We start from the raw sequence: 13,256 nt of genomic DNA, 5'->3' as shown, positions 1-13,256 counted from the left end.
TCAGTCAGAAGTTAGTGAAAGTAAGGATGTCACATTTTTTCCATCCAAGTTCATAAACTCTCTGGAAATCTAGCCACAGATCTCTTAGGTTCTGGTGGACCCTATGCTAAAATCTTCTGCTCTAACTCCTACTTTAATGGCTGTTCTTTCATCAAATGCATCATGTTCCTTATTACACTTATTGCAGACACACCAGGTGTCATGTCCTTGAAAACCTCCTTTGATATATGTGTAATTCTGCCCATTTTGTAGACAACGTATTGATAACTGGGACTCAGGGAGGTTTAAGTGATTCATCCAGTCACCCATCCTGTAACTTGGCAGTTAACTTTTCCTTTCTCCACAGTTCAGGCCTGGGGGCCAGAGTCTCCAACATGAAAAGGGAAGGGAAGGGGAGGGGAGGGAAGGGGAGGGAAGGGAAGGGAAGAAAAGGAAAAAGGAAAGGAAAAGGAAAGGAAAAGGAAAGGAAAAGGAAAGGAAAAGGAAGGGAAAGGGAAGGAAAGAGAAAGGAAAGGGGAGGAAAGGGAAGGAAAGGAAAAGGAATGGTTGGGGGTTGGGCGGTGGCACACCAGGTTAAGAGAACATAACAGGAAGCACAAGAACCTCTAAAGGATCCTGGTTCCCACCTGAAGGAGGGGTTGTCTTACAAGCGGTGAAGCAGGTTTGCAGGTGTCTCTCTGTCTCTCTCCCTTTCTATATTTCCCCCTCTCCTCTCAATTTCTTTCTGTCCTATCCAATTAAGAAAAAGAAGAAGAAAAAAAATGGCCTCCAGGAGCAGTAGACTCATAGTGTCGGCACCGAGTCCCCACTATGACCTTGGAGGCAATAAATAAATAAGGAAAGAAAGAAAGGAAGGAAGGAAGGAAGGAAGGAAGGAAGGAAGAAAGAAAGAAAGAAAGAAAGAAAATTAAAAAAAAGAAAGGGGAGGAAAGTTGAGTAGAGAAAAGTAAGCAGGGAGAACTCATTCATGAGGATCACTCTGTGAACTAGAAATTGTGTTCTGTGTTTTTCATTATTTCCTTCAATCTCCACAACTTTATGCAGTGTAACTTGATATAAAATTACAATAACTAAGTACATACATGTTCATTATAAAGCAATTCAGAAAATAAAAATCACCTATAATCTCACCAAATATTTTAGTATAGTCTTCCAGATACACACATACACAATTTTTCAAATATATTTTATTAGTGATTTACAAGATTATAAGATAATATTAGTATAATTCTGCCTTATTCTCTCCACCATTCTTCTGTGCCCCCACAACCCTCCAGCAGTAGCCACCACAATGCTCCCAAGGTCATAGATTTGGGTTGACTATATTTTTTCCCTTTCTTTCAAGTTTATGCTGTTCAATTCTCTATATTCCACATGTGAGTGAAATTATACTGTAGTTATCCTTAACTTCTTTAAAAATTTTTTTTTAGAATTTATTTATTTATTTTATTAATGAGAAAGATAGGAGGAAAGAGAAAGAAACAGACATCACTCTGGGGATTGAACTCAGGACCTCATGCTTGAGAATCCAATGCTTTACCACTGTGCCATCTCCCGGACCACTGTCCTTAGCTTCTTAGCTTCTTTACTTACTTCACTAATCATAATCACTGCCAGTTCCACCCATTTAGTCCCAAATGACACAGTAATCTTTTTTAAAAAACAGCTGAGTAGTAATACATTGAGTATATGTCCCATTTCTTCTTTCTTTCTTTTTTAGTTATAAGACCCAAATTAGTGGTTTTTATTCCATTGTTAAGGGTCCCCTCCCCTCCTAACTCTAAGTATTTCTCTTAGTTTTTTTTTTGTTTGTTTTGTTTTGTTTTTGTTTTTTAACCCTAATATTTTAAACTTTAATCAGGAGACTGAAAAGGCATGCACCAGATAAGTACATGGGCCATTTGGGCAAAAATTGTTGACCCCAAGAGTCTAAAAGTAGCACAGCAGGTTAAGCGCATGTGGTGCAAAGCTCAGGGACCCGTGTAAGGATCCCGGTTTGAGGCCCCAGCTCCCCACCTGCAGGGGAGTTGCTTCACAGGCAGTGAAGCAGGTCTGCAGGTGTCTATCTTTCTCTACCCCTCTCTGTCTTTCCCTCCTCTCTCGATTTCTTTCTGTCCTATCCAACAACAACAACAATAATAGCTACAACAATAAAAAACAAGGACAACAAAAGGGAAAATAAATATTTAAAATTTTTTTTTAAAAAATTGCTGACCCCATGTGGAAGCCAATGCCATTTTTTAAACTTCACTATTATTTTTTAATTTTTTTATTTATAAAATGGAGATATTGACAAGACCACACAGAGGTATAAGATAAGAGGGGTATAATTCCACACAATTCCCACCACCAGAACTCTCTATCCCATCCTATGCCCCTCCTTGAAAGCTCTCCTACTCTTTATCCCTCTGGGAGTGTGGACCCAAGATAATTATGGGGTGCAGAAGGTGGAAGGTCTGGTTTCTGTAATTGCTTCCCTGCTGAACATGGGTGTGGACAGTTCGATCCATACTCCCAGCCTGTCTCTCTCTTTCCCTAGTAGGACAGGGCTCTGGGGAGGCAGAGCTCCAGGACACATGGTGGGGTCGTCTGCCCAGGATAGTCAGGTTGGCAGCATGGTAGCTCGCATCTGGAACCTGGTGGCTGAAAAAGAGTTAAGATAAAAAGCAGAACAAATTGAGCAAAAAATTGAGGAAAAAAAAACTGCACCCATTTTAAGTGTACTACTTTGTCAGTTTTGTCAATCTTCATGTATCCACAACCACAGGACACAGAACATTTCCAGTTTCCATCACTATTCATTATGCACCTTCAAAATCAACCCTCCCCCTCTCTTGCCAAAGACACCACTCCGCTGCTCTTTATCCTTAAAGACTGAATGTCTTTGTTCAAGGAACTGAATAGCACATCTTTTGTGTCTGATGTCTTTTGCTTCACGTACTGCCTTTGAGATACATCTAGAAGTAATTCCTTCCTTTTTGTTGCTGAATATGGAAATATAATATGGAAACACTACAATTTGTTGATTCAACAGTCCTTAGGCATTTGGATTGCTTCCAGTTCAAGACTGCTATAAATAATGCTGCTGATAACAGTTTTGCATTCTACTTTCCTTCTTGTGTGCATGCATGCGTATGCCATTCCCTGCCCTGCCCCTCTACATGTTTAACTTTTTTTTTTCCGAATTATTTTTAGTAGGAAAATAATGATTTAGAAGATGGTTGTTGTTATATGGACACAATGTCTTATCTCCCACCATTCCCACCACCAGCTTAAGTCTTCCTTTACCATATCCCCATGCACTATGCAACCATGACCAAACTTCCCACCTCCACCTGCTCCATCCTGCCCCAGAGTCCCTGGCTTTAATAGGTTTAGCTTGAAATTTTTTGGGGGGTATTTATTTAATTGTTTATTGAATAGAGACAGAGAAACCAAGAGGGAAGGGAGAGTAGAGAGGGAGAGAGAGAGAGAGACATTTGCAGCACTGCTTCACTGCTCTCAAAGCTTTCCCCCTTTAGACAGGGATGGGGGTTAAACTCATCATCATATATGCTTTCAATTGAGTGCACCACTGCCCGGCCCCCTGAGTTTAACTTTTTAATAAGATACCTCACACCTATGAACATCTCATTTTTAACAAGGGGGTCCCAAATATTAAATGGAGTAAGGAGAATCTCTTCAACAAATAATGTTGGGAAAATTGGCTAGAAATGGACAGAAGAATGAAACTGAACCACCACACTTCACCAGTCACAAAAGTAAACACCAATAGTCCAATAATATGGATGTTAGACTGTTGGTCTGCTTCTAATTCTGCTTCTAAGACCCCTTCTGTTTTGATCATCACATTAGGTTCACTTGCATTGCTTAACTCTGTGGTCTATTTACATAATCACTATTTTACCTGCGACCCGCCCTGCCTACCGGGCATTGGTTTAATCCCCACTGGCTAAATGCAAGCTTGATACTTCTGAGCGCTCACTTTTTCCTTCTCCCCACCCCCTATCCTATGTACTTCCTCTTCCGACCTGACACATCTGCCTCAGGAGATATAAAGGACAGGATTTCCTAATGAAGAGGGATTAGATAGATTGCACTGCATTCCTGCTCATCAATAAAGATTGAACTGCGTTCCCAGCTCAGCCATGAGTCCCTGGTCATCTGTCTTCCCCCATGAAGCTAGCCCGGCATTAGACCAGAGACCATCAAGTATTTGGAAGAAAATGTTGGCAGACTCTTTTTCTAATCTAAGAAGCGTGGCCCTTCCTCTACCCTGATATAACTCTATGCCAAAAATCAAGACTTGGTCATTAAAGTAAATGCTAGATTTCAATTTCCATTAGTTTTTTTTTTTCTGCTGGACACCTATAAAACCTATGTGACCTTATGAGTCAACACTGCCTAAAGGAAGATGTTAATAAACTAACAAATAATTATGATGTGGATATTTCACACGTAAAGATCTTGAGGCTCATAGATGTTAAGTGACTCACACAAGGACCAAACCAGGAATTACAGAAGCTGAGATTTGCTTTTTCTTTGATTCCAATTTGCATCCAGTACATCACATGCTGTTCATCACTTTTCATGTTCAACCTGAGAGCACCCACCTCTGGGTTTTACACCAAGACTTCTGCACTTTCTCATGAATGAAAGACATTTCCAAGAATCAGACTCTCAAATTTTAAGTCCTTCTTGCCCTTGCTGGTATGTTGCCAGCATCCAGAAAACAAAGAATAGAGAAAAAAAGCAATGACTTTGGCACCAGACCAATCCAGTTTCTAATTTCTACTTGGCAACCAACTTACAGGGAAGTTTTTAATTTCTGATTTTGCCTCATTTATAAAATGTAAAGTCATAAAACCTATCTCATATGGATAAGATAAAGGTAGGGAGCACTCTGTAAAGGTTCATTTTCCTCTCCCACTTTGCTTAGGGCATAGACAGTATCTCACGTTAGGTCTATACACAAGAAAACTTTGTTGTAGCTTCGTTGTGGTTATTATTATTGCCCTTGTTGACGCAATTCGTTGTTGGATAGGACAGAGAGAAATGGAGAGAGGAGGGGAAGACAGAGAAGGGGAGAGAAAGATAGACACCTGCAGACCTGCTTCACCGCCTGTGAAGCGACTCCCCTGCAGGTGGGGAGCCGGGGACTCGAGATTTCCTATCTTTTAAGATTTATTTATTTGTGCGTGAGAGAGAGGGAATGAGGGGGAAGGAGGAAGAGAGAAGGAGGAAGAAGGAGGAGGAGAAGGAGAAGGAAACAAGAGCACTGCTCATAAAATGGTGACTGGTTTGAATTTGGAGCCTTTGGGCCCACAAACATGACATTGGTCCTTTGACTGGCTGAGTTACCTCTCTGGCCCTCAATTTCCTATCTTTTCAACAAAAGTGAGCCATAACTAAATGACCAAAGGAACTATGATTTACTGAATATTATATATATGGCATTGCAATGTCTTATGAGTATATTATCATAATAGGCCACGAGAAAAGTGCTGTTAGTATTCCATAATAGATTAATGATGACTAACTAAGGGGCTGGAACAGGAAAAGAATTTTCTAGAAAAGGTGGAGTTTTCCCAAAATTCATGGCCCATCCCTTTTCTGACCCTATTTGTCCATATCAGAACTGTCATGGAGTCCCATGCATGGTGAGGCTTCTTCCAACTGGTATGAAGAATTTATTATAATGACAGTATGATGAGATTCAAGGTCATAGAGAAGATATTTCAGTGGCCATCTTGGTTCCAGCTGTTTTCTTTCAGTTCTTGTTTGCCACTTGAACTTTAGAGAAATTAACAAATGCTTTTTAGCATTTTTTAGTTTTGCACTGAAATGACAACTGACATCTTCTCTTTTGACTAATGTATACTGCCTCAGAGTGATTGAGCTGCTTACAGAATAAAGGGACAATGTGGGGAATTCGTGGTCATTCTTGGTTCCTTCTGGTCCTGCTTTTTTTTTTTTTTTTTTGCCTCTAGGGTTTTTGCTGGGGCTTGGTGCCTGCATTACAAATCCACTGCTCTTAGAGGCCATTTTTTTCGCCATTTGGTTGCCCTTGTTATCATTATTGTTATTGTTGCCATTGATGTTGTTGCTGTTGGATAGGACAGAGAGAAATGGAGAGAGATGGGGAAGACAGAGAGGGGGAGAGAAAAATAGACACCTGCAGACCTGCTTCACCGTTTGTGAAGCGACGCCCCTGCAAGTGGGGAGCCGGGGTTCCTTGCTCCGGTTCTTGCCGGTTCGCACTATGTGCACTTGACCCAATGCGTCATCCACTGCAAGGACTAACTTCTAAAGAGAAAAGCAAGGGTTAACTTCTTAGTTAAAGAAAAATGCAGTTGGCAGCAATCTTCTCCCTCCTCACAGCATAAACAGCACTTACTACTACTGTAACCAAAGTGGTCTTGGTCATTTGCCTTAGAATCTGCTACTTCTGCCCAAGAGTCTGTTGTTAACACTAACAAGTTGTATTCTCAGTATACACAAAAGAAAAAGTAGAAAACGAGACCACCTGGGACCGCAACAAGACAGGACTAGAACTGCTTTGGGAACCCACCAAATCACCAGAGCGTAGAGACCACAATTCTGCCCAGACCTCCAGCTCAACCCACTTGAGAAACTTCTCTAAAGAACAAGGAATATCAACAAGGGCAACAAAAGGGAATAAATAAAATAGTTTTTTAAAAAAAGAACAAGGGATGTCTAGGGCTGGGCAGTGGCGCAGCAGGTTAAGTGCACATGGTGCAAAGAGCAAGGACCGTCAGAAGGATCCCCTTTAGAGCCCCTGGCCCCTCACCTGCAGAGGAGTCGCTTCACAAGCGGTAAAGCAGGTCTGCAGGTGTCTATTTTTCTCTCCCCCTGTCTCCCCTCCTCTCTTGACTTCTATCTGTCCTATCCAACAACAGCAACATCACTGGCAAAAACAACAACAAGGACAACAAAATGGAAAAAAAAAAAGCCTCCAGGAGCATTGGATTCATGGTGCAGGCACCCCCAGCAATAACCCTGCAGGCAAAAAAATAAAAAAGAAAAGAAAAAAAAAAAAGAAAGAAAGGGGGAGAGAAAGATAGATACCTGTAGACCTGCTTCACCATTTGTGAAGCAACCCCCTGTAGGTGGGGAACCAGGGACTTGAACCCGAAACCTTGCACAGGTCCTTGAGCTTCATAGTATGTGCACTTAGCCTGGTGTGCCACCACCCAGCCCCCATACAGTGAATTTTTTTCTAGGGGACTCTCTTACATATTATAGGGGACTTGGAAACATAAATATAAGAAACTTAAGAAAGGTAAAAATGGGAGTCGGGCTGTAGCGCAGTGGGTTAAGCACAGGTGGTGCAAAGCACAAGGACCGGCATAAGGATCCCGGTTCGAACCCCAGCTCCCCACCTGCAGGGGAGTCGCTTCACAGGCGGTGAAGCAGGTCTGCAGGTGTCTAACTTTCTCTCCTCCTCTCTGTCTTCCCCTCCTCTCTCCATTTCTCTCTGTCCTATCCAACAACGACAACAACAATAATAACTACAACAATAAAAAACAACAAGGGCAACAAAAGGGAATAAATAAATAAAATAAATATAAAAAAGAAAGGTAAAAATAAAATAAAAACGCCTAGAGATGAAGAATCAAAATCCTAGTTGGGTGGTCCAGGAGGTGGCGCAGTGACTATGGCACTAGACTCTGAAGGTACTGAGACTCTTGAGGTACTGAGTTTGATCCCCAGCAGCACATGTACCAGAGTGATGTCTGGTTCTTTCTCTCTCTCCTGTCTTTCTCATAAATAAAATATTTTAAAATAAATAAATAAAATCCTAATTGGTCTCTAAACTTCTCAGTGAGACTATTTTTTGTTTCGAGATAGGATCTAGTCAGGGGTAGTATGAAACTGGCGCTCAAAGTGCCTACTGTATAATTAATCATATTTAATCTGCTAAGGGCCAGGCACTATAATGAGAAAAGAGAGGGCAGTTGCTTAAATGATTCAGATCAAATGTGGTGAATAATCAAGTGAGTGTGTGTAAAAAAGAAAGGCTTAGGGAGCTTGTGAAGGCAGGGTGGAGGGGAACAGGAGTGGCAGAAAGTGATGTTAGTTCTCAGTGCTGAACTGGGATACCTGTAGACATGCCAAGGAGGCAAGTGAGTGAGACTAGCATACATAAAAGGTAGAGACTTGGGTGTCATCTGGGACTAGCTGGCAGTGAAAACCACCATAAGAAAAAAATGAGACGGCTGCGCATGAGTACATGGAGAGAGAGAAGAGGAAATCCTAGAACACAAGAAGATCAACAGAGAAGGAATGAGCAGAGGGGAACGATTTATCCACAGATAGGAAGGGTGTCAGATGATGGCACACCTAGTTGAACGTACATGTGACAGTGCACAAGGACCTGGATTCAAGCCCCTGGTCCCCACCTACAGGGAGAAAGCTTCACAAGCAGTGGAGCAGTGTTGTAGATGTCTCTCTCCTCTCTATTCCCTTCCACTCTCAGTTTCTCTCTGTCCTATCAAATTAAACATAGAAATATTTAAAATAGACATTAAGAAAAAGGAGAAGCCAAAAAAGGTAGGAAAAGCAAGAGAAGAAGTGAATGTATTAGGGAGAAGAGGGTAAACATCAATAACACAAGTGGCTGAGGGATCTGAGAGAATGTCCACTGAGCTGTGTACAAAAAAATAATTCTGTGGTGGTTGAATATCACTGTGATTGTCCTTGTGCATACCCACGAGACTGTATGCACACAGGTATATGCAGAAATAAAGCTTAGGGCAGGGTATGTTCAAGTAGGCTGGAGACTTCCATTGGGGGTGGAGAGAAGCCTGTGGTCAGCTCAAAGGCAACCTTCAATTACTCTAGACAGCTTTTCTGAACTATGAGGAGAGACTGTGAGAACCGTAAACACAACCCAAGCAGTGGGAAAATGGAGGATACTGGAGAGAGAGAAGATTTGCTCAGTATGTGAAGCAGGGGCACAGCCAGCACTAAAGTCTAAGTCTCCAGATATTCTAGAAGAATCACTATTAGAGAAGCTGACTATATATATATATATATATATATATATATATATATATATATATATATACAGAGAGAAAGAGAGACAAGGAAGAGACACCAGTGCATTGATCCGCTACTCATGAAGTTCCCTCCCTGGGTGGGAGAAATAGAACAATGATTATTATGCAAAGAGACTCTATGTCTGAGGCTCCAAAATCCCAGGTTCAGTCCCTTATACCTCCACCCATAAGCCAGGGCTGAGCAGTGCTTTGGTTAAAAATGAATAAATAAATAAATGATTAAAAAGAAAAAGAATAGAAAAGATAGGAGCCAGGCGGTTGAGCAGCTGTTTAAGTGCACATGGCACAGAGCGCAAGGACTGGTAAGAATCTGGTTCGAGCCCCCGGCTCCCCACCTGCAGGGGAGTCGCTTCACAGGAGGTGAAGCAGGTCTGCAGGTGTCTGTCTTTCTCTCTCCCTCTATGTCTTCCCCTCCTCTTTCCATTTCTCTCTGTCCTATCCAATAACAATGACATCAACAATAATAATAACTACAACAACAATGGAAACAACAAGGGCAACAAAAAGGAAATAAATAAATAAATAAAAATCTAAAATATATATATAGGTCTGGGATGTGGCGCAGTGGATAAAGCATTGGATTCTCAACCATGAGGTCCCAAGTTTGATCCCCGGCAGCACATGTACCAGAGTGATGTCTGGTTCTTTCTCTCCTCCTGTCTCATGAATAAATAAATAAATTATATATATATATGACACATTTATTTCATGAAAGAAAGAAAAAGACCAGAGCATGACTCCAGAATATGTGCTGCCTGAGATCAAACCTGGAGCCTCAGATATGCAAGTTGTATATTCTGTCCATTGAGCCATTCCCCAGGGCCAGTTGATGCCTCTTTTTATATTCATATAGAAGTAATATATATGTTTTACATACAAAACTCAAACACGGTAGAAATACTTAATAAGAAACTGAAGGGGAAACAGTAAGATAGCTGGTTTGGTACATCATCTACTTTGCCATGCAAGATGAGGTTTGAGTCCCCAGCCCATCACATGAGAACACTACCTGCTGCACTGGGGGAAGCTCTGGTGCTGTGGTCTCTCTCCCTCTCTGTGTGTCACTGTCTGCTGTCACAAAAACTCAGTCTGATGAGGTAAAATCACACGTTAAAGGCCCTGGATGGATGGATGGATGGATGGATGGATGGATGGATGGATGGATGGACAGAAGGACGGACACACACACACACACACACGCTCCTGTTATCTTACCATATCTTTTAATGGACAGCTACCAGCAATAGCAATAGCTTGGTCAATATATATCTTTCTCTTTCTTTCCTGCTCAACACAGCTTTTTTTTTTTTAATTCCAGGGTTATAGCTGGGGTTTGGTGCCTACATAACAAATCTATTGCTCCTGGAGGCCATTTTTTCCATTTTGTTTCCCTTGTTGTTGTTATTGCCATTGCTGTTGTTGTTGTTGGATAGGACAGAGAGAGAGAAATTGAGAAAGGAGGGGAAGACAGAAAGGGGAAGAGAAAGACACCTACAGTTCTGCTTCACCACTTGTGAAGTGAACCCTTGCAAGTGGGGAGCTGGGGGCTCAAACCAGGATCCTTATGCTTTGGAGCCATGTGACAACACTGCATTTTTAGTAAAAATACTATATACTTCTCCCTACTATATTTTGTTTATGTGCATGTGTTCTTCTTTTTTTTAATCACCTGCCCTATTTTCACTTTTGGACTGACCTCTGTGTAGCATATAGAAATCTAACTCATTCATTTTAATAACTGCATTAGTTTTTCACTTGGACTTGTATCACCATTATTACCAGTCCATATTGATAGGCATAAGAGCTGCATCAAACTTTTTTGCTACTATGAGTAGCGTGCCTGTATATCTGCCTTATTGTACATAGACCTACTATGTAATGATTCGACACGGAAGCACCCATATTCTCAATTAACAAGCCTTCAAGCCTCTTGACCAGCAGGTGACCTTGCAAGCATCAGCAGGTGGCAGAGACAGATGGTGTGACTGACTGCACGTAGGCACCAACTTCACAAACATCCTCCTTGCCTACCAAAGTCAGATAACAGAATGAAGCATGGAGGCTCCTGACATCATGCAGCCCTTTAAGGAGACTTATGACTAGAACATCTTATAAATATCACTTGTTCATGAATTTTTAGTGTACCCACCCCCTTGTGCCTTCATAAAAGCCCAACAGAACCCCTGCCTAGGGCCTTTGGTTCCTTTAGTCATTGGCCATGCTCTCTCTCTTTCTTCAACAAGTAAATCTTTCTTTCCATATATGAGACTCAGTCTTTCTTTCTCCCTCTTTTTTTTTTTAAATTTTTTTTACCAGACCACTGCTCGGCTCTGGATTATGGTAATGCGGAGGGTTGAACCTAAGACTTCAAAGCCTCAGGCATGAGAGTCGTTTTGCATAACCATTATACTACCTACCCCTCTCTCCCCCTTCTTCCTATTAATACCACAAAGTTTATGAGTCTTCTAGAAGAAGGGTACAAAGGATATGCATATTTTGTTTTAAAAGATATTGCCAAATTACTCAAAAAACTTGAACCAGTTTATTGGTTCAACTGTTTCTATGAATGCCTATATTTTTATTTCTCTATTGACAATGGATTTATTTATTTTGGATAGAGACAGCATTTCAGAGGGAATGGGAAGATAGAGAGACACCTGCAGCACTGTTTCACGACTTGTGAAGCTTCCTTGCTACAAGTGGGGACCAAGGGGATTGAACCAGGGTACTAGTGCACTGCAGTGTGTGAGCTCAACCAGGTACGTCACTGCCCAGCCCCCCAAATGAATATCATTTTTTTATTTGCTTTTTTCCCCCCCTTCTGTTGCCCTTGTTGTTTGGAATAATGTCATTTAAAAAATTCTTTCCGTGGTCCGGGAGGTGGCACAGTGAATAAAGCATTGAATTCTCAACCATGAGGTCCTGAGTTCAGTCCCTGGCAGCATATATATATACCAGAGTGATGTCTGGTTCTTTCTCATGAATAAATTCTTTAAAAAAATTCTTTCCAACTGGAATGAGAATAAACATCTTTTCATATTATTGCTCTTCTGCCACTGATCAATTCATAGCCTTCGTATATTTATTACTGAACATGTACTTTGGGCCAGTGAATTAGTTTTTTTTTTAAGTTTTTTTAAATTTATTTTATTTATTTATTCCCTTTTGTTGCCCTTGTTGTTTTATTGTTGTAGTTATTATTGTTGTTGTCGTTGTTGGATAGGACAGAGAGAAATGGAGAGAGGGAGGGGAAGACAGAGGAGGAGAGAAAGATAGACACCTGCAGACCTGCTTCACCGCCTGTGAAGCGACTCCCCTGCAGGTGGGGAGCCGGGGTTCGAGCCGGGGTTCGAACCGGGATCCTTATGCCGGTCCTTGTGCTTTGCGCCACCTGTGCTTAGCCCGCTGCACTATAGCCCAACTCCCGTGAATTAGTTTTTTAACCAAGCAGTTTTTATCTAGTTTTATTTTTAAAGTATTTTATGGGGAAATTAATGGTTTATAGTAAACAGTAAATACAGTTGTTGATATTTGTGTAAAACTTCTTAGTTTTTTGTAAAACACTAAGCCTCCACCTAAGTCCTCCTCTATCATGTACCAGGACCTGAAAACTCACCTCCACGCCGAATCCTTGACTTTGGTGCAGTACACAAACCCAGTCTAAGTTCTACCTTGTGTTTCCTTTTCTGGTCTTATTTCTCAACTTCTGTCTAAGTGAAATCATCTGATATTCATTCATTTTTTCCCCTTTATTGGGGGGGATTACTGGTTTACAGTTAACAGTAAAATACAGTAATTTGTACTTGTGTAACGTTTCTCAGTTTTCCACATAACACTCTAACTCCCCACCTAGGTCCTCCTCTGCCATCATGTTCCAGGACCTGAACCCTCCCCGCATCAACTGAGTCCTTTACTTTGGTGTAATACACCAGATCTAGTTCAAGTTCTGCTTTGTGTTTTCCTTTCTGTTCTTATTTTTCAGCTTCTATCTATGAGTGGGATCATCCCATACTTATCCTTCTCTTTCTGGCTGATCTCACTTAATATTCTTTCAAGCTCCATCCAATTTGAGGTGAAGGTGATTTCATCATTCTTAATGGCTGATATATATAGTCTTCTGCGAGTTCTCCAGACTCTTCTCCACAGGAGGCTGGACCAATTTACATTCCCATC

This window comes from Erinaceus europaeus, chromosome 13 (genome assembly GCF_950295315.1).
Source record: "Erinaceus europaeus chromosome 13, mEriEur2.1, whole genome shotgun sequence".
NCBI classification, from domain to species: Eukaryota; Metazoa; Chordata; class Mammalia; order Eulipotyphla; family Erinaceidae; genus Erinaceus; species Erinaceus europaeus.
Note: the sequence above shows the minus strand (reverse complement) of the source record.